This window comes from Muntiacus reevesi, chromosome 1 (assembly GCF_963930625.1).
Source record: "Muntiacus reevesi chromosome 1, mMunRee1.1, whole genome shotgun sequence".
In the NCBI taxonomy this organism is placed as follows: domain Eukaryota; kingdom Metazoa; phylum Chordata; class Mammalia; order Artiodactyla; family Cervidae; genus Muntiacus; species Muntiacus reevesi.
This window is the reverse complement of record NC_089249.1, coordinates 133300751-133328542: the sequence shown is the minus strand read 5'-3', so window position 1 is coordinate 133328542 and position 27792 is coordinate 133300751. Positions and strand designations below refer to the sequence as shown.

The following is a 27792-nucleotide window of genomic DNA, read 5'->3' as shown; positions in this document are numbered from 1 at the left end:
TCCCTGGATCAGGAAGATCCTCTGGAGTAGGGAATGGCAATCTGCTCCAGTATCCTTGCCTGGAAAATTCCACAGACAGAGGAACCTGACTGGCTACAGGGTCTGCAGAGTCAGACACAACTGAGTTGACTGAGCACAACAACATAACAATGAGATCAACAAATCATGGACCAATTAATTATGCTATCAACTTACATCATATAATGTAAATAAAACAATATTCTATACCTAGTGCAAACATTTTTTTTTCATTCTGTAAACCGTTGAATGAATTTCACTAGACATAGTTATACAAAGGATAGATAAGTGAAAACATAATAGAAATTATTAACATTTATTGGCCATCTACCATACCACACCAAAGGCTTCCCTGGTGGCTCAGTTGGTAAAGAATCTGCCTGCAATGCAGGGGACCATCTGCAGTGCAAGAGACCCAGGTTTGATCCCTGGGTGGTGAAGATCCCCTGGAGAAGGAAATGGAAACACACTGCAGTTTTCTTGCCTGGGAAATTCCATGGACAGAGGAGCCTGCTGGGTGATATACTGACAGTATACTGACTGGCCACTTCCATTTCAGAATGAGTGAAAATGAAGCTGTAACACATGCTACCTTTTATTGTCAAAATAAGAGTCTATGTTATTTCACACTTGATAATATACATGTTTCGATGCTGTTCTCTCAGATCATCCCACGCTCACCTTCTCCCATAGAGTCCAAGAGTCTGTTCTATACATCTGTGTCTCTATCTGTCTTGCTTATAGCGCTATTGTTACCATCTTTCTAAATTCCATATATATGCGTTAGTATACTGTATTGGTGTTTATCTTTCTGGCTTACTTCACTCTGTATAATGGGCTCCAGTTTTATCCATCTCATTAGAACTGATTCAAATGTATTCTTTTTAATGTCTAAGTAATATTCCATTGTGTATATGTACCATAGCTTCCTTATCCATTCATCTGCTGATGGGCATCTAGGTTGCTTCCATGTCCTGGCTATTATAAACAGTGCTGAGATGAACATTGGGGTACACCATGGCTGATTCATGTCAATCTATGGTAAAAATCACTATAATATTGTAAAGTAATTAGCCTCCCACTAATAAAAAAAAATGAAAAAAAAAAAAAGAGTCTATGTTAGTTCGAGAACTCCAGTGCGTTTTTCTCTTAATGTAAAGTTGACCTCTTTTTTCTTTTTTTAACTTGCATTTGCCATGTTTCCTATTAATATCCAACATTTTCAAAAACTACTTCTTGTCTTAGATTCCCCCATCCACATTGTAAGTTTATTCTACGCAGAAAATTCTTTTCTTAAAATATAACACTTGGGTTTTGTCTGTTGAGTCAAAGCAAGTGTGATGAAAAAATACAGTCCCACTATATTAGCTGTTCTAGAAGTAGTTCTTTAATTAATTACCTCCATGGTTGCCAGAAAGCTCACTTCTGAAATTGGCATATAATGTTTCTGAACTTGGAAAAGACAGATCCTATCCTTGTATTTGTTATTTCATTGCTTTCTACTTTAATCTTATTTTGTCTAATATTTTAATCTTCTTATGTTTCCTTTTAATTTTCCAGTTTGCTACTGCTCCCTTTTCTCACCATTATTATGATTTTATCAAGCTCTTCATATTTTCATATGTATATATGTTCATAAAATATATCCCATATATATATACATTGATAAAATATCCCTGATTCCCATGGAAATTTAGAAGAGAAGAGAAATATATGCTTGCCAATTTGTTATTTTTCACTAAAATAAATGATATAAGTCAATTAAATTTGCTATTGGATATAATTTACAATGAGACTGTATGAGAATTCACTAATTTTCTTTTTCTCACTAACAATCCAAAACTTGCCTTGTGTTATTTGGCCTCTTAAGGGGGAAAAAAAAAAGATCATATCTCCCTAGCAAGGTTAAGGTATATTGTACAAAATATTTCTTTGTGTTTCTGACACTGTCTTTCCCTTGATCTGTTTAAGTTGATCGTATTATTGCAGCAAAATATCAACAGAATAGTAGCCTGCCATTTGGACTTACTTTATCTAGAAAAATGTAAGTTTCTAGGATAGATAACCTTTAATAAGAAGGTATAAACACACATATTCTCTCAAATCTTTCTTTTGAATGACTATCCAAATGTGGAAATGACTTAAATCCAGTAAGATCAGACTAAAGTAAAATAACTGTCAAAAGGTTAGGTCAGCAAAAGAAAATTTAATAACAGCATATCAAATATTTACCAAAGTTATTTGCAAAGTTAAATCATTCATGAAAATATATTAAACACTTTAAAACAGGCTAACTTTCAAGTGACAAACGGGGGATACTTACGAAGTAAAAGTACAATCTTCTGTAATAATAAAACTAATTTCTCTAAAACTATAGTTTCCTTTACACACAGTTTTCACTCATCTTGGCTATTTGGGAACAAAAATGCATATGACTTTAGTTCAGTTTTTAGGTTCAGTGTACTTCCTACTAACTTTAAATTATAGGGAACTAGTAGGGTTTCTGCAAACACAACAGAGGTATAAGTTAAACAGGGGGTAATGATCAGGGCTACAATATGCCAGAGAGATTTCTACCAAGTCTGTGCTATATTCAAATAATAAGTATGTATTAAATCTTTCAATATGATAAATATGTTATAGATACAGGGATACAACAAGAATTTTGACTTTCAGGGACTCATATTAAACTTTGCTTGAACACTTACAGTGATATAGTACCCACTCACAGTACACAGTTCGTTCCAATGTTGGACAGTTTTAAATTTAAAAACAACAAAAAAACAAAAAAACACACATTTTCCTTTAAATTGAGCTCCATTGTTCTTCATTAAATACTCACCCGTTAGTTCTGATTCTTTTTCTTGGAACTACACAGATGTTTATTCTTCTTGTCATTGAGTGGAATTTCATATATTTGGAGAGTAATTATAGCTTTCTAAATCTTTGTTTCTCTGGACAGAATATTCCCAGTTATGTCAGTTGCAGCTGATAGGCCAGTTGCTCCAGACCACTGAACTTAGTTATCTTCTAAGGTATGCATTTTATTCTCTTTCAAAGTTCTTTGGGGTCCCTCATGCCTACAAGGTAGAGTCCAAATTCTAATACAGAGCTCATTCATTCCTTAAAGTATTAAATGTCTATTTGTCAAATTTTCTCTTGTGCATTTGAGAATCAGTGGTAAACTAAAGAGCACCCCTGTCTTCAGGATGTTATCAGTCCAGTCACCAGTTTCATTTCATCTCCTCTTTGTTCACATTAAACACTAACACTGCTCCTCAATGTCAATGCATGAATTAATGCCTCAGAGAATCTGATTACCTAAACCTCTCAGTCAATCAAGTACAATATTTACAATTTAGTTCTAAACAATGGTCTGACCTTTTGTATGATTTTTTTTTTTTAAACAGTTAAAAGAATCTTTAGGATTTTGAAGACCATTCCTGAAACCCAGGGCTTGTTTATGGAAGCTATCTACTAAGAGAGCCTTTTGAAGGGACCTCTATTTGTCTACCTTTGATTGCAAAGTGTGGAAAAGAAAACCCACCATGGAAACAGAATAGTCAGTTATTTTAGAAGCCAAAGCATAGGCACTCAATCAGCATTAAAAATGAAAAGCAATAACATCCACTCTGGGTCTGTTACTGCAGACCTTTTATTTTGATTGGGGCACAGAATAGGGAGTGTTTATCTTTGGAAATGCCATTGAAGCCTTTCACAGCCATAAGCACTGCTTCTACTGTGAAATATTTCAACCCAAACTGCAATTTTGTTGGGATTTACTACAAATCCTTCATCTAGCAATATACCTACTCAGTAGTAAAAGCTCACTCTCCTTTTGTTCTGTAAATTTATGCCAAAGTATAGTCCTTGTTATTACTTTAGAGGTTTAACATACCAGAAAAAGTTCTACAGACAGGGTTGAAAAACTTTTGCATTTCACCATTTTTTATAGTGTAATTTGGAATCATTTTTAAGTTGCATTGTAAACCACATTCCAATCCAAGATTTATTTTGCTAGTGAAGCCATTCTATTATTTCCCAACTATCAGAGCCTACAGAAAAATGTCTCATGACCTCATATTTAACAAACCAATTTCTAGTATTCTGAAGGCAACTGTCCACAGGCTTTGACAAATATTTGGTAAGGTATCACCATTTCTAATATTACCACAATGTACTTTTCTATAGGGAAATATTAATTATTATGTCTGGTCATAAATGGAAGTCTATAAGGCAAACGAAACCAGGGCAGACTATGCAGAGAAGGCAGGGGGCTTCACCAATATTGTGTTCCCTAAAAGAAAAGATGAAAACCATATACTGAGTACATAGAATGTTACCAAATGCTGAAATCAAATAATTTATTCCTTGGAAGGTTTAAGGCTAGAATTACAAAAATTTAGTTTTCAATGTTACTGTTTTCAGTTGAAAGCTATTCAGAATGTTTTGAGTGATGCAATACAAACTGCTACAGTGACAGAAAAAGCTGGTTTCCAAGACATGATAATGAATTAAGCTCTTTTATGTAGCTATGTAATAAAACTGAAGTCTGTGAAATACACATAAGTGAGAATGTGAATAATAATTGCAGAAACATGGTGCCAGATAGAAAAATCAGTGGTGCAGTTTGATGACATGTAGACAGAACCCTGGATGGGGTCAGGAGATCTGGATTCTAGCTCAAATTTTATGCCTTGATGTCTTGTGGAGAGCTGTCAAAGTGGGAAAAATGCAGTACCAAAGAATTATTAGAAGGATCCTAAAAAAGTCTATCATTACATAATCTTGAGAGGAAGCCAGAACAAGGTGTCTCAACAGTGTATTGCTGAATGAAAGTTTTACTAAAACTCATCCTTTACTTTTGAATCTGTTGTAGCAAAATGATGAAAGGTACAGTCTCCCATATGGGCTCCCCAAACAAACTGGGTTCAAATCCCTCTTTACACTCACTAGTTTTATGACTCTGGGCAAGCTGCTTAACCTCTCCTATAATTAATTTTCACACTTGTAAAATAAGCATCATAGTAGATTGCAAGGCTTAGAACAATATTTGACATGGTTTAGGCACTATATGTTTTCATTGTTATTGTATTATCAATACAAATATCATTAATCTACATGGAAGTATCAAAAAATTTTATATAATCCATCCGTTTATCCCCTTTTTCTTTTTTTGCTTAAGTATCCAACATTTTTACTTTTTCTTTTTATTTATTTATTTTTAATGTATGCTAGACACTAACAGTTAAAAATCACTATTTTAGTTGGTGCTAGCAAAATATTTCTTAGTGATAAGAAAACCTTGTTTTTTCAATTGAAATACTGTTGATGTACAATATTATATAAGTTACAAGTGTACAATATACTGATTTATAATCTTTGAAGTTTATATTCCATTTAAAATTAAAATATTGGCTATATTCCCTGTGTTATACAATATTTCCTTGTAGCTTATTTTATTTTGTATATGATAGTTTGGACCTCTTAAACCCACTACTCCTGTATTGCCCCTTCCTTCTTCCCTTAAGAAAATCTTTTCTAGTGTGTTTCATCTGGACATGTTTGAACAGCTATCAAGAGTATCACAGAAGTTCATTCAGCTGGTAAATTGCCCATTACTCTTTCTCTTCTTTCTCATGGGAGAAGAAAGCATTCTTATTTGATCAAAAAACACTGAAACTGTTTCACTCTCCTTTTATTAGAGAAAGATCCAAGTAATTAAAGCCTGTGCAATCCCCAGAGTAGCAGTGGAAGCAGCCATTGAAAACTAGTATGTTATTTTTTGTGACTCTTGGCTGACAGAAGAGGAAAGAGCCCAGTGCTCTTTAGCACAATCAAGAGGGTGCAGGATTAAATATGCTAAAGTTAGGGCTCATTGTCAGATAGCTATTCTTTTTTTAATTGATAGAATGTTTGCCTTTGAGAGTTAAATGTCATTAAAGAGGTTACCAGCTCTGGAAATAGCAGTTCCACATTCTCACTAATGGAAAATAAAACTTGACTAAGAGGTCTTATATTCTCTTTTTTCCATGGGGCTTAGAACCCATCCTTTAACAAGATCCTGGAAGCATGAGTCATCTGGAAGACACCTGGAATTTCCTGCAGACTTAGGAAAAGGCCAAAAATAAGTATGCCTTGTTTAGAAGAGATGGTGTTTTCCCAAGGAAAAGAGGAAAGTTTCCCAGAGAGGGAGACTTGTGATTATAGGTGTGCATATGAGGATGGAAAGCCAGGTAAGGAATGAAGAGAATGTTTCTGAGAGCAGTCTGCTTTTGTGAGACATTTTAGGTCACATATATTGTCTGTGTTGTTCTCATCTAACATAGCATTGCTGATTTGGGGTTTGCTTGTTCTATCAGTTATTTATTGAGAGAAGCTTGTTAAAATCCTCCAGATAATTGTGGATTTGCCTATATTGCTTCTTAATTGCACTGTTTTTTTATTTTTATATATTTAGGTGCTGTTATTGAGTGCATGCAGATTTAAAATTTTGATATATGTCTAGTGGTAAAACCCTTTACTCTTGTGAAATGTTCTCTATTTCTAATAAGGCATTTTATTTTATTTATTAAAATTATTAATTAATTAATTTTTGGTTGCATTGGGTTTTCGTGGCTGTGTGTGGGATTTTCCCAGTTATGGTGCATGGGATTCTCACTGTGGTAGCTTCTCTTGTTGTGGAGATGGTCTCTAGGGTACTCCTGCTTCTGTAGTTGTGGCATGTGGGCTCTAGAACGCAGCCTCAGTTGAGTTGCCCTGTGGCACGTGGGCTCTTCCTGGACCAAGGACTGAACCCACGTTCTCTGCATTGGCAGGTAGATACTTAGCCACTGGACCCCTAGGGAAGTCCGAGCCTTCTTATTTTAAAATTTGATTTGTTTTCCATCAGTAAGGTTACACAAGTTTTTCTCTCACATCATGTTTCTTGGTTTACTTTTTTATCATTTTGCATTCAATGCTAAAATCTTTATATTTAAGGCAAGTCTAAACAACTTTAGTCTTTTAATCAAAGCATACAATGATTTACTTTCAAGGACATATTTTAGTATATATCTACTGTCTTAATATTTGTTTTGTCTATTTAAGTCCCATTTTATCTTCTTTCTTTCTTCCTTTAGCGTATTTTTATTATTTTACTTATCTTCTAACAAGTTTTTAGTTCAGGATATTTACTCTGTTTTTGGTGGCTTTTCTAGATACTAAAATATACAGCCTTGAATTGTTCCTTTCTAATGTAAATGATTACTTTTATCATTTATACCTAAAAACTAGAACCTATGGCACTTTAGGCTTATTAATCTGCCATCTATTTTTTGTTGCCATCATGCATTTTAATTCTAGGCATTATTTTTAATATTCTAAAATATTATTAATATTTGTACCTTCAATATTCATTTCTATGTACTGTAAATTTACTCTTTCCATACCTTCATGTATATCTGTATTACCATCTCTGATCACTTTTCTTTTGTCTCTGAACTTTTTTTTTTAGATTTTTTTTTTTTAATGTTCAATTTTGAATAGTATTTTTTTGGTATACAATTCTAGTTTGGTTTTTGTCCAGCATTTACAGTTATTTGACTAAGATCACTTATATCCCATTTTTTTAATTGAAAAATTATCTGTTAATCTTATTGATGCCCTTTTGAAGATTATTAATTTTGTTTTCTTTGGTCCCCCTATCTTCAGAAATTTGTCTGTGATGTTCTTAGCACAGAAGTCTTTGTATTAGCCACCCTTGTGGTTCATACTTTTTTCAAATTGTGATTTCGCAATTTTCGTCAGTTTTGAAAAAAATCTTAGCAACTAATTTTATCAAATATTTCTTCTATTCTGTTATTTCTGTCTTCTCATGAAATTACTATTATTCATGTATAAATGATATTATGTCTACTGTGACTCAAATTCTTCTCTGCACCTCTATCTTATTTCTCTCTGGGTTTGCTTTGAATATTTGCTACTATCTTCTAATACATTTATATTCTCTTCTTCTATGTTTGGCATGTTATTTAACCCATCTGTTGATTTCTTAATTTATCTTATCTTTAATTTTTAGAATTTCAACTTGATATTTTCCACTGATTAAATAAGCTGATAAGATTTTCCATCATCTATTGCATTGAGATTATCCAACATAATTACCTTATAGTCATTGTCTGCTACTTCAGCTTCTGGTATATTTGTGGGTCTGTATTATCTCCTTTTATTTTAGTTTTAAGTTCTTTTAAACTTTATTTTTTATACTGGAGTATAGTTGGTTAAAATGCTGTGATAGTTTCAGGTGACCAGCAAAGGGACTCAGCCATGAGTATACATGGATCCATCCTCCCTCAAACTCTGCTCCCATTCAAGCTGTCACATAACATCGAGTATATTTCCCTGTGCTATACAGTAGGACCTTATTGGTTATCCATTTAAAATATATCAATGAGCACATGTGATCCCCAAATCCCTTACTATTCCTTCCCCTCATTCTTCTCCCCTGGCAATTCTGTTATATATTTTTAATCTCTAGAGTTTTACTATCTGTACAATCTTTCATATGCTGTTTTCCTTGAATGCTCTACACTGTATATTAAAAATTATACAGACTTTAGATGTTATCTTCCTCCAGGGGGAAAGAAAAAATCACCTTTGTCCTAGATAAAATAGGAAAGGGGACTGGTTGTATAATCAAATGTAACTGATCTCAATTAGGTTTGGGTTGAGGTGTTTTAAAACCTCCATATATCTCTAGTTGGCCCTCATTCTATGACTTTTTGTTCAGTTCAGTTCAGTCGCTCAGTCGTGTCTGACTCTTTGCGACCCCATGGACTGAAGCATGCCAGGCCTCCCTGTCCATCACCGACGGAGCCCTTTTGAAGTAAAGATAAAAGTTGGGGCGCTTACCACAGCACTTCCTACTGATAGTTGTGAAATATCCAATCTTTCTCCTTAGTATAGACAGATTTGTGAAAAATTACACTCTGGTTTTTTTTTTTCTTTTTTAGGCCTCCTGTTTAGTTTCTTAAGTTTTGGTCCTGTTCATCTTGGTGGTGATGGTTTAGTCGCTAAGCTGTACCCAACTTTTGGACTGTAGCCTATGGACTGTAGCTCGTCAGGCTCCTCGTCAGTGGGATTTCTCAGGCAAGAATACCGGAGTGGGTAGCCATACCCTTCTCCAGGAGGTTTTCCCAACCCAGAGACTGAACTCAGGTCTCCTGCATTGCACGCAGGTCCTTACTGTCTGAGTCACCACAGAAGCGCCTAATTCTTTAATACTGGCTTCCAAAGTAAGCAATCTTGCTGCTGGGAGAACTGGCGTTAATAAACCACAGTTATAACATTATAATTTGCTTAAATTAAGAATGCTTCAGGTAGAGATAAAATTTAAAAACTTATATTCATTAAAAAATTAACCAAGTCACATCTTTCTAACTTTTAGATAAATATAAAAGATATCCTGGAGTAATATTTTAAAAATGTGTTTCAAAAGATATTCATTCCTTGCTATAGTACAAGTTCTATTAAGGAAGAGACCATGTCAATCTTGTTCACTTCTATGTATCTAGATCTTTGCACAGTGCTATATTGTAGGTGCCTAAGGATATTTGTTATATCCATAAATAAATGAAAGTGAAATATTGATGTCAATAATGCCAATCAGTGTTCTATTCTTCACAATCTCTCAGAACATTTCAATGGGAAGTTTGCTGTGATTACCCAGTAGAGGGATAGAATATTATGTTTTGCCAAACACAGGTTTTAAAATAGTACATGTGGTAAGTGCTTTGACAAAGGCTTATTATTATCACTTTTATTTTTAATACAGGCTTATTTCTCAAGACAAAGCTAAACTGTTGCAATGGTGAATGGTATTGTTTCCTTAATTTCTCTTTCTGTTTTCTCATTGTTAGTGTATAGAAATGCAAGGGATTTCTGTGTATTAATTTTATATCCTGCAACTTTACTATATTCATTGATTAGCTCTAGTAATTTTCTGGTAGAGTCTTTAGGGTTTGCTATGTAGAGGATCATGTCATCTGCAAACAGCGAGAGTTTCACTTCTTCTTTTCCTATCTGGATTCCTTTTACTTCTTTTTCTGCTCTGATTGCTGTGGCCAAAACTTCCAAGACTATGTTGAATAGTAATGGTGAGAGTGGGCACCCCTGCCTTGTTCCTGATTTCAGGGGAAATGCTTTCAATTTTTCACCATTGAGGGTGATGCTTGCTGTGGGTTTGTCATATATAGCTTTTATTATGTTGAGGTATGTTCCCTCTATTCCTGCTTTCTTGAGAGTTTTAATCATAAATGGGTGTTGAATTTTGTCAAAGGCTTTCTCTGCATCTATTGAGATAATCATCTGGTTTTTATCTTTCAATTTGTTAATGTGGTGTATTACATTGATTGACTTGCAGATATTAAAGAATCCTTGCATTCCTGGGATAAAGCCCACTTGGTCACGGTGTATGATTTTTTTAATATGTTGTTGGATTCTGTTTGCTAGAATTTTGTTAAGGATTTTTGCATCTATGTTCATCAGTGATATTGGCCTGTAGTTTTCTTTTTTTGTGGCATCTTTGTCTGGTTTTGGAATTAGGGTGATGGTGGCCTCATAGAATGAGTTTGGAAGCTTACCTTCTTCTGCAATTTTCTGGAAGAGTTTGAGTAAGATAGGTGTTAGCTCTTCTCTAAATTTTTGGTAGAATTCAGCTGTGAAGCCATCTGGTCCTGGGCTTTTGTTTCCTGGAAGATTTTTTATTACAGTTTCGATTTCCTTGCTTGTGATGGTTCTGTTAAGATCTTCTATTTCTTCCTGGTTCAGTTTTGGAAAGTTATACTTTTCTAAGAATTTGTCCATTTCATCCAAGTTGTCCATTTTATTGGCATAGAGCTGCTGGTAGTAGTCTCTTATGATCCTTTGTATTTCAGTGTTGTCTGTTGTGATCTCACCCTTTTCATTTCTTATTTTGTTAATTTGGTTCTTCTCTCTTTGTTTCTTAATGAGTCTTGCTAATGGTTTGTCAATTTTGTTTATTTTTTCAAAAAACCAGCTTTTAGCTTTGTTGATTTTTGCTATGGTCTCTTTAGTTTCTTTTGCATTTATTTCTGCCCTAATTTTTAAGATTTCTTTCCTTCTGCTGACCCTGGGGTTCTTCATTTCTTCCTTCTCTAACTGCTTTAGGTGTAGAGTTAGGTTATTTATTTGGCTTTTTTCTTGTTTCTTGATGTAAGCCTGTAATGCTATGAACCTTCCCCTTAGCACTGCTTTTACAGTGTCCCATAGGTTTTGGGTTGTTGTGTTTTCATTTTCATTCATTTCTATACATATTTTGATTTCTTTTTTGATTTCTTCTATGATTTGTTGGTTATTCAGAAGCGTGTTATTTAGCCTCCATATTTAGGAGTATATCTACATAAAGAAACAAAAGACCTGTACATAGAAAACTATAAAACACTGATGAAAGAAATCAAAAAGGACACAAACAGATGGAGAAACATACCGTGTTCATGGATTGGAAGAATCAATATTGTCAAAATGGCTATTCTACCCAAAGCAATCTATAGATTCAATGCAATCCCTATCAAACTACCAATGGTATTTTTCACAGAACTAGAACAAATAATTTCACAATTTGCATGGAAATACAGAAAACCACGAATAGCCAAAGTAATCTTGAGAAAGAAGAATGGAACTGGAGGAATCACCCTCCCTGACTTCAGACTCTACTACAAAGCCACAGTCATCAAGACAGTATGGTACTGACACAAAGACAGAAATATAGATCAATGGAACAGAATAGAAAGCCCAGAGATAAATCCACGAACCTATGGACACCTTATCTTTGACAAAGGAGGCAAGGATATAAAATGGAAAAAAGACAACCTCTTTAACAAGTGGTGCTGGGAAAACTGGTCAACCACTTGTAAAAGAATGAAACTAGAACACTTTCTAACACCATACACAAAAATAAACTCAAAATGGATTAAAGATCTAAATGTAAGACCAGAAACTATAAAACTTCTAGAGGAGAACATAGGCAAAACACTCTCTGACATAAATCTCAGCAGGATCCTCTATGACCCACCTCCCAGAATATTGGAAATAAAAGCAAAACTAAACAAATGGGACCTAATGAAACTTAAAAGCTTTTGCACTACAAAGGAAACTATAAGTAAGGTGAAAAGACAGCCCTCAGATTGGGAGAAAATAATAGCAAATGAAGAAACAGACAAAGGATTAATCTCAAAAATATACAAGCAACTCCTGAAGCTCAATTCCAGAAAAATAAATGACCCAATCAAAAAATGGGCCAAAGAACTAAACAGACATTTCTCCAAAGAAGACATACAGATGGCTAACAAACACATGAAAAGATGCTCAACATCACTCATTATTAGAGAAATGCAAATCAAAACCACAATGAGGTACCATTACACGCCAGTCAGGATGGCTGCTATCCAAAAGTCTACAAGCAATAAATGCTGGAGAGGGTGTGGAGAAAAGGGAACCCTCTTACACTGTTGGTGGGAATGCAAACTAGTACAGCCACTATGGAAAACAGTGTGGAGATTTCTTAAAAAACTGGAAATAGAACTGCCATATGACCCAGCAATACCACTTCTGGGCATACACACCGAGGAAACCAGATCTGAAAGAGACACGTGCACCCCAATGTTCATCGCAGCACTGTTTATAATAGCCAGGACATGGAAGCAGCCTAGATGCCCATCCGCAGATGAATGGATAAAGAAGCTGTGGTACATATACACCATGGAATATTACTCAGCCGTTAAAAAGAATTCATTTGAATCAGTTCTAATGAGATGGACGAAACTGGAGCCCATTATACAGAGTGAAGTAAGCCAGAAAGATAAAGAACATTACAGCATACTAACACATATATACGGAATTTAGAAAGATGGTAACGATAACCCTATATGCAAAACAGAAAAAGAAACACAGAAGTACAGAACAGACTTTTGAACTCCGTGGGAGAAGGTGAGGGTGGGATGTTTCAAAAGAACAGCATGTATATTATCTATGGTGAATCAGATCACTAGCCCAGGTAGGATGCATGAGATGAGTGCTCGGGCCTGGTGCACTGAGAGGACCCAGAGGAGTCGGGTGGAGAGGGAGGTGGGAGGGGGGATCGGGATGGGGAATACGTGTAACTCAATGGCTGATTCGTGTCAATGTATGACAAAACCCACTGAAATGTTGTGAAGTAATTGGCCTCCAACTATTAAAATAAAAAAAAAAAAAAAAGCTAAACTGACACCAGAACAACAAATCATTGGTATCGGTAAATTATATAATAAAACCATAGGTCATTAATGAGCTAGAATGAGGGTATGCCAAATTGGAATTTTTATTGCTCATCATCACACAATTAATTGAATAGCAGGACATTGTGGGGGTTGAACCTAACAAATGCCACTTAGTAACTGTGTCTACATAGGATGTCAAGGACATCAACTTATTAGCATACTAATGAGTATCTTTGTAAAAAGTTAACCAGGCATTGAGATGCAGACATGAGAATCCAAATACTTTAGCCTCTGTCCACATTTTAATATTCAATATGTTTAATACCTTCACTGTGTCAGGTACTGAGAATATAAATACAACTTGGTCCCTGCTTTTATGGAGCTTGTAATCTATTATGATGTATGAGCCTGTGCTTGCTCGATTGTGTCTGATTCTTTACAATCCCATGGACTGTAACCTGCCAGGCTCCTCTGTCCGTGGAATTTTCCAGGCATGAATACTGGAATGGGTTGCTATTCCCTACTCCAGTGGATCTTCCCAACCCAAGGATCAAACCTTTGTCTATTGTGTTTCTTATACTGAGAGGTGGATTCTTTACAACTGGTACCATTTGAGAAGCCCCATGATCTATTATGAAAGAAAGCTATAAAAACAAATACACTAATAAAGCTTTATAGGGTGTAAGATAGTTCAGTCTTCAGTATCAGTCTCCTAAAAATTGGGAACATTCTTTTTCATAAGAGAAAACATTATTTCCTGTAAACACTGAAGATGAGCTATATGAGAAAGGTGGAAAGACTTAGTGCATTTATAGACTTAATATTTTGTTATAATTATTACGGTATAAAGCAGATTTTACTTGACTTCTGACAATATGTGAAACAGCCAAATCAGTGCTTATAGTAATTGAACAGAGCCAATATCCACAACCCCTACCCCCCCCTCCAAAAAAAAAGAAATGCAAGAAGGCAAGGTGGTTGTTGGAGGAAGCTGTACAAATAGCTGAGGAAAGAAGAGAAGCAGAAGGCAAGGGAAAATAAAGGAAAGACACACCCGACTGAATGCAGAATTCCAGAGAATAGCAAGGAGAGATAAGAAGGCCTTTCTTAAATGAACAATTCAAAGAAATAGAGGAAAACAACAGAGTGAGAAAGACTAGAGGCCTCTTCAAGAAAAAGTGGAGATATCAAGGGAAATTTTCATGCAAGGATGGGCAAAATAAAGGAGAGAAACAGCAAGGACCTAACAGAAGCAGAAGAGATTAAGAGGTGGCAAGGATACACAGAAGAATTATATATGAAAAGTCTTGGTGACCCAGATAACCGTGATAATGTAGTCACTCACCTAGAGCCAGACATCCTGGAGTGTGAAGTCAAAGGTGCCTTACGAAGCGTTGCTACGAACAAAGCTAGTGGAAGTAACAGACTTCCATCTGAACTATTGCAAATCCTAAAAAATAATGATGTGAAAGTGCCACACTCAATATGTCAGCAAATTTGGAAAACTCAATAGTGGCATAGGACTGGAAAAGGTCAGTTTTTCATTCCAATCCCAAAGAATGTCAATGCCACAGTGTTCAAACTACTGTACAGTTGGGCTCATTTCACAAGCTAGAAAGGTTTCACAGTCCTTCAAGCTAGGCGTCAGCAGTATAGGAACCAAGAATTTCCAGATGTACAAGTTGGGTTTTGAAAAAGAGACACCAGAGATCAAATTCCCAACATTCTTTGGATCATGGAGAAAGGAAGGAAGTTTCAGAAAAGCATCAGCCTCAGCTTTATTCACTATGCTAAAGCCTTTGACTGTATGCATCATAACAAACCATGGGAAATTCTGAAAGACATGGGAGTATGGGAGTATCAGATCATATTACCTGTCTCCTGAGAAACCTAATAGTGGGAAAAGGAGCAACAGTTAGAATGAGACATGGAACAACACACTAGTTCAAAATTGGGAAAAGAGTATGATAAACATGTATATTGTCACCCTGTTTATTTAACATCTATGAAAAGTAAATCATGCAAAATACCAGGCTGGATGAATCACAGGCTGGAATCAAGATTTCTGGGAGAAATATTAACAACCTCAGATATGCAGATGATACCACGCTAATGGCAGACAGTGAAGAGGAACTAAAGAGCCACTTAATGAGGGAGAAAGAGGAGGGTGAGGAAGCTGGCTAAAAACTCAACATTCAGAAAACTAAGATCATGGCATCTGGTTCCATCACTTCATAGCAAATAGATGGGGAAACAGTGGCAAAAGTGACAGACTTTGTTTTTGGGCTCCAAAATCACTGCAGATGGTGACTGTAGCCATGAAATTAAAAGACACTTGTTCCTTGAAAGAAAAGTTATGACCAACCTAGACAGCATATTAAAAAGCAGAGACATTACTTTGTCAGCAAAAGTCCATCTAGTCAAAGCTATGGTTTTTCCAGTAGTCATGTATTGATGTGAGAGTTGGACTATAAAGAAAGCTGAGCACTGAAGAACTGAGGCTTTTGAACTGTGGTGTTGGAGAAGACTCTTTACAGTTCCTTGGACTATAAGGAGATCCAACCAGTTCATCCTAAAGGAAATCAATCCTGAATATTCACTGGAAGGACTGATGCTGAAGCTGAAACTCCAGTACTTTGGCTCCTGATGTGAAGAACTGACTCATTTGAAAAAACCCTGATACTGGGAAAGATTGAAGGCAGGAGGAGAAAGGGACGGCAGAGGATGAGATGGTTGGATGGCATCACTGACTCAATGGACATGAGTTTGAGTAGACTTCGGGAGTTGGTGATGGATAGGGAGGCATGATGTGCTGCAGTCCGTGGCGTTGCAACAAGTCAGACATGACTGAGCGACTGAACTGAAGTGAAAGTGTTAGGAACACATTTTTTGCACCTTGTTATCATTTATATGATTAAATATTAATATCAATGTTATATTGTCTCAGAATGCCATTGTTGGTACTTAATATGAAAAAACAATCTCTTAACATTTTCTCTCTTAACATCAAAAAGGGAAGTTTTGGAAATTGTATTTGTTTCTCAAAAAGCATTTGCTTATAAGAAATAGCATCATTTGTTTCTTCTATTTTAAAATGTATGGAGATCTAGACAAGTCCTTCAATGTTTTTAATAAAGAATGTTTCCAGAGATTATCTAGATGTATAACTTCTTTTCACCTGTTGGAAGCAAACATATAAAATTGACATTCACTACTATTTTAAATAGGTTGAAATACTGAAACTACTGCATTCTCTAATTTTTCTGCTTCAGAGAGATCTTGAAAATTACAAATGATCATTAGATCAATATATCAAATGAATAGTATAATCTCTAATCAGGATATGTTGGTACTTCTTACACATTTATTATTGAATTCAGTTGAAGGTATTTTTCCAGGTACTCTACTCAACTTTTATTTATCTAAGATGATTAAGTATTTTTCTTCTCATACTGTGCATATTTTATATTGCTTTGTATATCTAATGAGTCTATACAATGAATCTTTGTATAATTTCATTGACTCTTCCGATCTGCAAATTCTAGAGGCTATAAATGGAGGACATACACATAGAGACACATATAAACACACTGATTGCTGTAATTTGTAATGTGCATTGTTCAAACTAACTTGATCAATGAGTTCAAGAGTAGGAATTATAATGATAATCATGAAATGAAAACTAACTTACTGTATAGATAAGATTGCCTTAAATGAACCAACATATACACACGGTTCTTTTCATTACATTCTTCAGTGTAATTCAAATGTAGATTTACCAGGTCTTCTCTGATCATGCTAGACATGATTTCTCTCAGTCACTTTCCTTCATTCTTATCTTATCTAATGCTTACCTTTTTCTTTTTTTCTTCATAGCACTTATCATCACCTGCCATACTATATGTATGTTTTCATTCAAGAGAATGTAAGGACTTAAAACTTGCCAGTTTTTATCCTTAGTGACACCAGCTGTACTTGTAACATTCTAACATTAAGTACCATTTAAAAACTGAATATAGGCCAGTTATTTTATATATAATACATAGCATTCTGAGATACAATATTCAAAGTATATACAGTTAAAAATAGGAAACTCAGTTAAGTAATTCTTTAGGTACAGAGTTAGGTATCTTTTAACTCAGGTGTGGTGTGACACCAGACCTATCACCTATTCTGCATATGCATCTTCTGGATTCCACAGGTTCCTAGGAGTTCCTTCACAGAAACATCCATGACATTTGAGAACAGTAGAGAGAATAATTTCCATTCACCACTAATGCAGCAACTAAAGATTATTCATAGCTGGTAAGAAAAATAAATATCCTATAACCTCCTTATCACATTTTCTCTAAGCTCCAAGTTCCAATGAGGTACAGTCAATGCAAATATAGTGACTGCACAATGAAATGATTGCTTTATGACAAGGGGAAAAAAAAAAAACCAAACAACAAGGGAGGGAGAGTGACCCTCCATGAAGTAGGGTATTTCTTTCCTATCAGTACTTTTTTTTCTAATCCTCGCTGAGTGCTTTCCTTGGTACAAATCTCCCAGCCAGTGGTATCTACTGCCTTGCTAACCACAATTTCCTTTTAATGTAACCAAAAGGGTACATCACAGGACTTTTATGATTATTCCTTTCTTACAAAATACAGCTATCTGATAAAATAGATGAAAAGGTAAAATAATTCTACTTACTAAGTCCCCCTTGTAAATCATGAAAGGAAGAAAGGGAGAAAATAGAATTAAAAGAATTCTAAGGAAAAGAATATTCCTAGAAAACAGCTGTTAGAATGTAAATTATAAATGCCATGACTGGCAAGTACCAAGCACATTACAATTATAAAGCTCACTTTGCAGATTTTCACTGCTGAGCATGTAAATAGCAGTTCAAACTTAGGCTCTTCAATCAGAAAGATCACACTCCCCATTATGTAGTGTATGATCATGTGTGAGTCTTAAGCTCTGAGAACATCTCCTTCATTTGTAAAATGGAGATAGTAATATCGACTCCCTTAGACTGTTGTAAAGATTAAATGAGATAATATAGGTAAATGCTCAGCTCAGGGCTGTTACACTGTCAGTCCTTCATAATGGCAGTCATTATTCTGCCCCCATGTGTTTGTAGGGCAGCCCTCTGTTTCAATTTCTATCTTCCATAATTCACTGATGGTGACAGGAGCCATTTGTTCCCACAATCTGGTCCCCGGATAGGATAAAATCGTAACTCACCACCACCCAGGCAGCATTATCTTTACTGCATGCTTTTTAATGATTAACAATCAATTACAATATCATCCTTTAAATCCAATCCATAGCACTGTCAAATGATTATGTACTATAATTAAATTAATGATATTGAACTTTAATTTTAGTTGCATGGCTGCTTTTATTTGATGTCTGCTGTACTTTCATTGAGTGAACACTGGGTTCTGGTGTGAAGTTATCATATTTATTTTACAGCCAGTAAAGAGCAAACCCTTTAATTTAAAAAGATAACTGCAAATAGAAATATTTCCACATGAGCCCATTTGGAGTTACGCATTTGCTATTCATTAATTTAGGATTTGACAATTTAACATAAATTAAAATAAAAGCCTGTTTCACGGAGCATGTGTCTCATTCCTCACTGTCTCAGCATGACCACGCTGATTCTAGCATTTAGTAATGTCCTTAAACATAATTTACAAATGAAGAAGTAAGTGGAACTGGAGTAATGCATATATAACTTGCAGCATAGCTTCCTATGACATTAAAATCTTGTTAATCTGAGACTCAAGTTGTGAAGGAAGAATCAAAGTTATCAAGCATAAATCAGCATTTGCCTTATAAAATGTAATAGAAAAATGCTAATAAGATTTACTGGTAACAGGAAATTGGATTATAACTTATCTATTTAAGTCAATTTGAAAATTGGCCTCAAAACTAGTGTCCTGATATGGACTGAGCATCAGATTCTATTACATTTTTTTTCTCAAAGATACACAGTGCAGATACACAGTGATAGGTTTATAAAACACAGTAATAAAAGGAAAAGAATGAGCACACCTCTCAAACAATTTAAGTAATACAAAATGTATGCATTATTACATTCATACTATGAGGAAAGAAAGGGAACTGGCTGTTTAGGTCTATTTAGAGGTAATCAAAAGGGGATAGAAGTAATTTAAACCACATACTTTTCTTATGTGTATTTGTAACACTGAGAAGCTATGATATATGTAAAATTAATATTCATATTAAAAGCTATTCTCTTTACTATATTACATTGAAGCTTAGCACCTATTTCATTAGTCAGTTACATAGTGTGGTAAGAATCTGATTTATTTTAAAGCAAAATTGCTATAATGCAGGAACTAATGAAGTGCTTATTCAAAATTTATCTAAAATGCTTAACTTCAGACACATTCTAAGTGACTGATCATCAGCAAATTTAGTAATATCCCCTTACAAACTGCTTGTAAAGTCTGCCAGAGCAAGTCTAGTGAAACACCCATAATAAATAATTCAATTGCATATGAATATTCATTGGAAGGACTGATGTTTGAAGCTGAAACTCCAATATTTTGGCCACCTGATGCTAAGAGATGACTAATTTGAAAACTCTGATGCTGGAAAAGATTGAGAGCAGGAGGAGAAGGGGATGACAGAGGATGAGATGGTTGGATGGCACCACCGACTCAACGGACATGGGTTTGGGTGAACTCTGGGAGGTGGTGTTGGACAGGGAGGCCTGGCGTGCTGTGGTTCATGGGGTCACAAAGAGTTGGGCACGACTGAGTGACTGAACTGGAATAAGACTCATGTGTGGAAATTTCCTTCCATTTTGAACAGGCCACCAAGAATGTGCCATTTTTGTCTTCATTATTAAACATTTCATTCAACAGTTATTTATTGGGTGTCAGGCACAGCAACAGGACAGAACAGAAATCGGCCCTCTAGTAGGAGAGCAGAAAAGGAAGTCTTCAAGATGGTATGGTCAAACACTCAGAGTTAAGAAACCATGGTGAATTCAGGAAACTGTAGGCATCTCTGAATGGGTGGGACATCACACTGTAATAAGAAAAATGAACGGAGAATCTGGAAGGATACTGAGCAAACAGGCAGAGGCTAGATCCAAGAGAAAATAGCTTGCCACATCAATGGACTGACAGGAAAGTCACAGAAGATTTTAAACAGGATAGTGAGAGTATGTGATTTGTGTTTTGTAAAGATTATTCTGAACGTTACACACAGGAGCTTGGAAATCAAACAGACGACTTGGATTTGAATTTCTGTTGTAATCTTTGCCTATTACTTTGTTTCTGGTATCTCTAGTCTATTTGATGCTCTATTTATCTTTCCTTCCATCCACACCATAATGTCGAAATTATAATGATGTTATATTCCCAATTTTTTCTTCTTTAGACTGTCTTGAGTTTTCTTGTCTTCTTGCTCCTCCATGTCAGTTCTAGAATGTTTTCCAAGTTTAAAAAATCTGTTAGGATCTTGATTTAATTTATAAATTAATCTGGAAACAATTAACATGTTCAATATATTTACAATATTGAGTTTTCAGATCAAAACATACAACATACTTCTCTATTCAAGTTTCTTAAATTCATATTAATAAAGTTTTCAGTTTTTCCATAAAGGTTTACATCCTTTCTATTATATATATATATATATTTATATACACTTACAACATTAAATAAATTCATAAAAATAAATAGTTTCTGATTCTAGGTAGATTATTCAGTATCACTGCTAAAATCTATTATTATTTAAATAATTTTAATGTAGATTATTTTGGCTTACAATATAAACATGGTATCATTCACAGATAAAAATAGTTTTTTTTTTTAAGTTCTTACATCTTTTTTTCTTTGTCTTTTTGTACTGCTAGTGTAAGAACCTATACTAAAATGTTGAGTATGGGTGCTAGTTGTCAAGTCTTTTTCCTGATCTGAGATGGAAAGCATAAAATTTCTCAATATTAAGTAAGATGCTTCAGGTAGAAATTTTGTACATGCTTCATATCAGGCTAATTAAGCCTCCTTCTCTTCATAGTGTATTAATACTGTGTATGATAAATATATGCTGAATTTTATAATTTTTCTTGAATATACTAAAATTATCTTATTACCATGTTTCCCATATATTTCAATAATACTAAAAAAATTATTAGTCATTGTTTTTGTATTGACTATTGTCTACTTCCTCAATTCTCTGTAACATGTCCTTATGAAATTATACTTTATATCTTTTTGACATTCATATAATATTCTTTATATCATCTTCTTAAATTCTATCTTTTCATATATCAGGATAGTATTCCCTATAATTTCTCCAGAACACTTGTTTTCCAATTCATCAATTCTCTCTTTAGCTACAGCTAACCCATTTTTCTGGTTGTGACTTTTTAAAAATTTTGTTTATTCTAGTTTTCATATCTATAAGTTTTTTAAGATTTTCATTCACAATTGCATGTTCTTTATTGATGTTCAAACTTCATTCTTATTTAAATTTATATTTCTGAAATTCAGTATCAGAAGTTTTTGTAAGTTTACTTTTCCTTTCTGTTTTGCTGATTTTCATTCACAGCTCATTATTTCCCTGCAAGTTATGTCATTTTTGGCTCTGAGATTTTCTTTTAAATTGGTACTTTCCCTATAGAAACTTTTTAAGGACTAGAATGAAATTGCACAATTTCCTGAGACAATTTTTGTTTTTGTGTTTAACTTTAGTTTTCCATTTTTGTGTTTTGAGAGCTTTCTATGAACTCTACTTATTTTGGATCAGAGTAAATTCAATTATCCATTTTTAGTGTAAAACAACCCCAAATACTTATTGGAAGGACTGATGTTAAAGCTGAAATTCAATGCTTTGGCTACCTGATGAGAAGAGGCCACACATTGGAAAAGATCCTAATGCTGGGAAAGATTGAGAGCAGGAGGAGAGGGGGGCAACGGAAGATAAGATGCTTGGATGGCATCACCGACTGATGGACATGAATTTGAGCAAACTACAGGAGTAGGTGAGGGCAGAAAAGCCTGGTGTGCTGCAGTCCATGGGGTTGCAAAGGGTCAGGCATGGCTTAGAGACTGAACATCAACAAAATGCATTTATGGAAGAGGGGTGTTATTAATGTGAATGTGCCAAAAAAGACCCAGTTTTTGTGTCGAGTCTCTTAACGTTGGCAAGTTAAAACCACATTCCACACCTCCAGGGAGCAGCTGGTCAGGGCTCCTTGCCTGAGGGAACAGTATTTTGTGGTACTTTCAGGCTTCCAATTTGTGTTTCTTATATTAACTCAAGCTTTGCTATGCTAAAAAAGGCATATTGTAATGTTCATATAGTTTCCTTTTAAAAGTACAATTAATCATATTAGCTATTATAATTCATGATTTCAATTGGTTTTCTTTTTGTGTGTGTAAGAATTCACACATTAATGTTATGGATTTCTCCTCATTTTATTAAGTGTGGAAGAGATTTGCATTCATGCTCCCTGCATTTATTTTTATTGGGGTTTACTTATAGCCTTTAACAATATTACTTATGTTTCTTGGAGTATTAAAATTGAATAATTGAGTGTTTTTATTTTCTTTGATATATGTAAACTAACATTTACCATGCTCCCTCTGTGTGTCCCCTGCTTGTCCAACCATGCTGCTCTCCATTCTTCCATTTACCTCAATGTCTCTGTCAATGTTTGTCATTTAAAGAGTATAATTTGAGCTTCAAACACCAACCTTTGGGGTTCAATTTCTTTATTTTTACAATATATATTTAAATACAAAACTTTTTTGGAGGAATTTATGAAATTTTGCTTATACCAAGTATTTGGAGTTATATCTAAGCTTAGCTAGTTTCAAAAACTATTGCCACTAATTTGATTCTATCAGTTTTCTATCATTAAACCACTAATGTTAATCTGGCAATTGCAATCTGTGGAGGGCATATATGCTGAGATCATGCACAGTAATAATACCTTCCTGCTGTTATCACACTTTAATGATTGGTCCACACATAACAACATACTATGAGCATTGTTCTATTAGCAGTAGTTATTTAGTATTGAGAGGAGAAATCCAAAGATAGTTTAAATTTTTTTTAACTTTTCTGTAGGAATGAGTTTTCAAAGAAGACTAAATCATTTTATATTTCAGATGATTGAAAAAAGACTTTTAATGGGATAGATCTTGGAATGTGGGTTATATAAATTTGCATTCTCAGTGCTGCTTTCAATTCTTAAATTGTTTCAATTATTTGTTTGAATATTGCTTCTTTAGATGTTCTTGTCTCATCCTAGAAATACATATAATTGCTAACTTAGATACAGAGTCTTCCAAATCATTAATCTTCTCTTTTATATTTTTTATTTCTTTGTCATTTTCATCTATATTTTGGAAAACTTTATCTTTCAGTTTTACCACTGATGCAGCCATCCCTAAGTAATATACTGTTTTGTTTAATTATTTTTGAACTTTATATCAGCAACTTCATGTTATAAATATTTTCTATTTTAAACTTATTATTATAATTTTAGATACATTCAGACTGATTCATGTAGATATACTTATTTTCACTTCTGTATAGATGTCTGTTATATCTCAATTTAGTGTTGATAAACATTTGGGTTTTTAAAATTTGTTGTTACTATAAACAATTCTCTACAAATATTCTTGTACATATTTTCTGGTTAATTTGTGCACCTATGCAGAAAACATATCTCAGAGAGAAATTACCAGGGCTCAGAGTATGCACATGTTTGACTTCACCAGGTGATATAAAATTGCTTCCCAAAGCAATTATTATTTCAATTTATAGTTTCCTCAACAGTACTCAAGAGTTCCTTTAGTGCTATACTGTCACAAAACATGATATTTTAAGATTTATATTGCTGCTAATTTGTTTATATGGAATAAGTGATTATGATTTTAATTTGCATTTCCATTTTAATAAAAATAAGCTTGCATAATCGCACATCTCTATGTATTTACAATCCACTAGACTTTCAACTTCTGTGAAATGCCTATCTTGTATCTTTTTATATTATAAGATTTTTTGGCTCTTTTCCAATATATGTTCTTTATATTTTCTGTATATCTAATCTTTGTTGGCTTTATGTATTTCAAAACCTTCCTCAGTTTGTGGCTTTTCTTATTGCTCTCTTTCACAAACAGTATTAATTTTAATGTGATATACGCCATTGTCTTTTTAGTTTTTATCTTCCTGTTTAGTTTAAGGATTTTGTCCCTACCAAGGTCCAGAAAACAGTCTCTTACATTGTCTTTTAGAAGTTTTTAATGATTTGCCTTTCACAATTACATCCTCAATTGATCTGAAAGTGATTTTATGTGGTGAAGTAAAGTTTCACTTCCTTTTGTCTTTTATTTATGAAAAGTAATTTTTCCAAATCATTTATTAATGATTTGTTTTTACCTTACTGATCTACAAAATCTTCTTTTTGATATATCAGGATTCTATATATGCATGGATCTGTTTTGGGGCTCCCTGTTCTGCCATAGTTATATATTTGTCAACCATTGCACTAACATCTCACTTCCAACTTATCATGTAGTTATATAATACATTTTGACATCGACTAGTGTATAGTCCCAATTTGGTTTTTTCTTTTGATGCTTCTTATACTATCAATATACATTTCAGAAATAGCTTGTCAAATTTAATGAAGAAAACATGTTAAATTTTTTCACTTGATTGCTAATGAATCTCTATTTTGAGAGTAACAACATCTCTAAATATCCCTGGGTATGTTATATCTTTCTATTTAATTAATTCTTTTTTAATCTATTTAAATAATATATTGTATATATTATGATCACTCAGTTGAGTGCAACTCTTTGTGACCCCATGGACTATGCAGTCGAAGGAATTCTCTAGGCCAGAATACTGGAGTGGGTAGCCTTTCCCTTCCCCTGGGGATCATCCCAACCCAGGGATAGAACCCAGGTCTCCCGCATTGCAGGCAGATTCTTTACCAGCTGAGCCACAAGGGAAGCCCATTATATATATAGATATGTGCATATATCCATATATATGTGTATATATACACATTTAATGTATATACATTAATATATACATTTATATTTTGTTGATATCTAAGTATTATTATTTTTCTCAATTGGATTTGCTTTTTTGCTGAAACATAACAATACACTTTAATTTGGTATATTGATTTTATATCTAGTAATCATGACAAACTCTTATTCTATTAATTTAACTATAAATTCTTCTGGTTTTTGTACGTGGATAATCACATCATCTTGGAATAATGGCAATTTTACTTCTCCTTTTTCAAATAATTTTACTCCTAATTTTTTCTTGCTCTTATTATCCTGGCTTGGCTAGGAAAAATAATGAAAGGAATCATTCTTGTCTAAGTGGATTTTAAAGGAAATGTGTTTACATTTCATTCATGTGCATGATACTTGGGTTTTCCTGGTGGCTTGGATGATAAAGAATCAGCCAGCAATGCAGGAGACCTGGGTTTGATCCCTGGGTTGGGAAGATCCCATGGTTGTGTTGGGAGAATGGAATGGCTACCCACTCCAGTATTCTTGCCTGGAGAATTCTTCCACGAACATAGAAGCCTGGTGGGCTAGATTCCACTTGCTATAGCTTTTTGTTGATGTATTCAGTTCAGTTCATTTGAATTGCTCAGTCGTGTCTGACTCTTTGCAACCCCATGGATGACTTCCCTGTCCATTGACAATTCCCGGAGCTTGTTCAAACTCATTGAGTCAGTGATACCATTCAATCATCTTGTATTCTGTTGCACCCTCTCCTCCTACCTTCAATCTTTCCCAGCATCAGGGTCTTTTCCAATGAATCAGCTCTTCACGTCAGGTGGCCAAAGTATTGTAGGCCCAGCTTCAGCATCAGTCCTTCCAATGAATATTCAGGACTGACTGCTTTCATCTCCATGCTGTCCAAGCCACTCCAGTCTTCTCCAGCACCACAACTCAGAAGTATCAATTCTTCAGCGCTCAGCCCTCTTTATGGTCCAACCCTCACAGCCATACATGACTACTGGAAAAACTATGGCTTTGACTACATGGAACTTTGTCAGCAAAATGATGCCTCTGCTTTTTACTGTGCTGTCTAGTTTTGTCATAGCTTTTCTTCCAGGGAGAAGCTTTTAATTTTGTGGCTGTAGTCACCATCCACAGTGATTTTTAACCCCAGGTACTAAAATCTGCCAGTTTTCACTTTGCCCTATCTATTTGCCATGAAGTGATAGTACTGGATGCTATCACTCAAGTTTTTTTTTTTTTTTTTTTTTTTTTTTAATGTTGAGTTTTAAGCCAGCTTTATCGCTTTCCTCTTTCAGCCTCATCAAGAGGCTCTTTAGTTCCTCTTCACTTTCTGCCATTAGAGTAGTGTCATCTGCATATCTGAGGTTGCCGCTATTTCTCCCTGCAATTTTGATTCTAGTTTATGAGTCATCCAGCCCAGCATTTCACATGAGGTACTCTGCATATAAGTTAAATGTGCAGGCAGACAATATACAGCTTTGACATACTCCTTTCCCAATTTTGAACCAGCTCATTTTTCTATGAACAGTTCTAACTGTTGCTTCATGATCTGCATGCAGATTTCTCAGGAGGCAGATAAGGTGATCTGGTATTACTATCTCTTTATGAATTTTCTGCAGTTTGTTGTGATCCACACAAAGGCTTTAGCATAGTCAGTAAAACAGAACTAAATGTTCTTCTGGACCTCCCTTGCTTTTTCTATGATCAAACAGATGTTTGCAATTTGATCTCTAGTTCCTCTGCCTTTTCTAACTCCAGCTTGTACATCTAGAAGTTTTCAGTTCCTTTATTGCTGAAGCCTAGGTTGAAGGATTTTGAACATAACCTTACTAGCATGTGAAATGAGCACAAGTGTTAAGGTAGTTTAAACACTCTTTAGCATTGCCTTTCTTTGGGATTGAACTGAAAACTGACCTTATCCCAAATTGTGGCCACTGCTGAGCTTTCCAAATTTGCTGACATAGTGAAAGGAGCACTTTCACAGCATCATCTTTTAGGGTTTTAAATCTTCCAACTGTAATTCTATTAGTTACATTTTATTTTATTGTTTGTTTCTCTGCTGATGACTTGCTTTCTCATTTGTGCACTATATTTTTGATTGAAAACTGATGCTAAACAGACCTTATGAAAAAATTTTGAGCTTTGTATTTAAAATATGTCCTACAGAGTGCCTTAGTTTTCCTTCTGTCAGACACCTAAGGGGCCAATCTCCATAGAACCACTTTAAACTGAATTTTCTACTTAGCATATCTTAGATTTTACAGGGAATATGAATGTAGTCCTAAATCTGGAAGAGGGAACCTTGCAATTGGGAATTCCTAGAGAATAATTTGCTTTCCTATGGCCACCTGTCCCTCACCCCATCTCCCTGTATCAAGACAGGGATTGGCATAGAACAGTGAGTTTTTGTGTTCTGTTTCATCCGAGTATGTTACCCATTCACTGCCTCCCATTTATGGAAGAGGGGTGTTATTAATGTG

General features: G+C 34.6%; 1 protein-coding gene across 1 annotated transcript in view; it reads right to left on the bottom strand.

Moving 5' to 3' along the window:
* Nucleotides 1-27792, bottom strand: part of NEGR1 (neuronal growth regulator 1) — a 965094-nt gene that overhangs the window by 280166 nt on the left and 657136 nt on the right. The gene's annotated exons all lie outside the window — the stretch shown is intronic.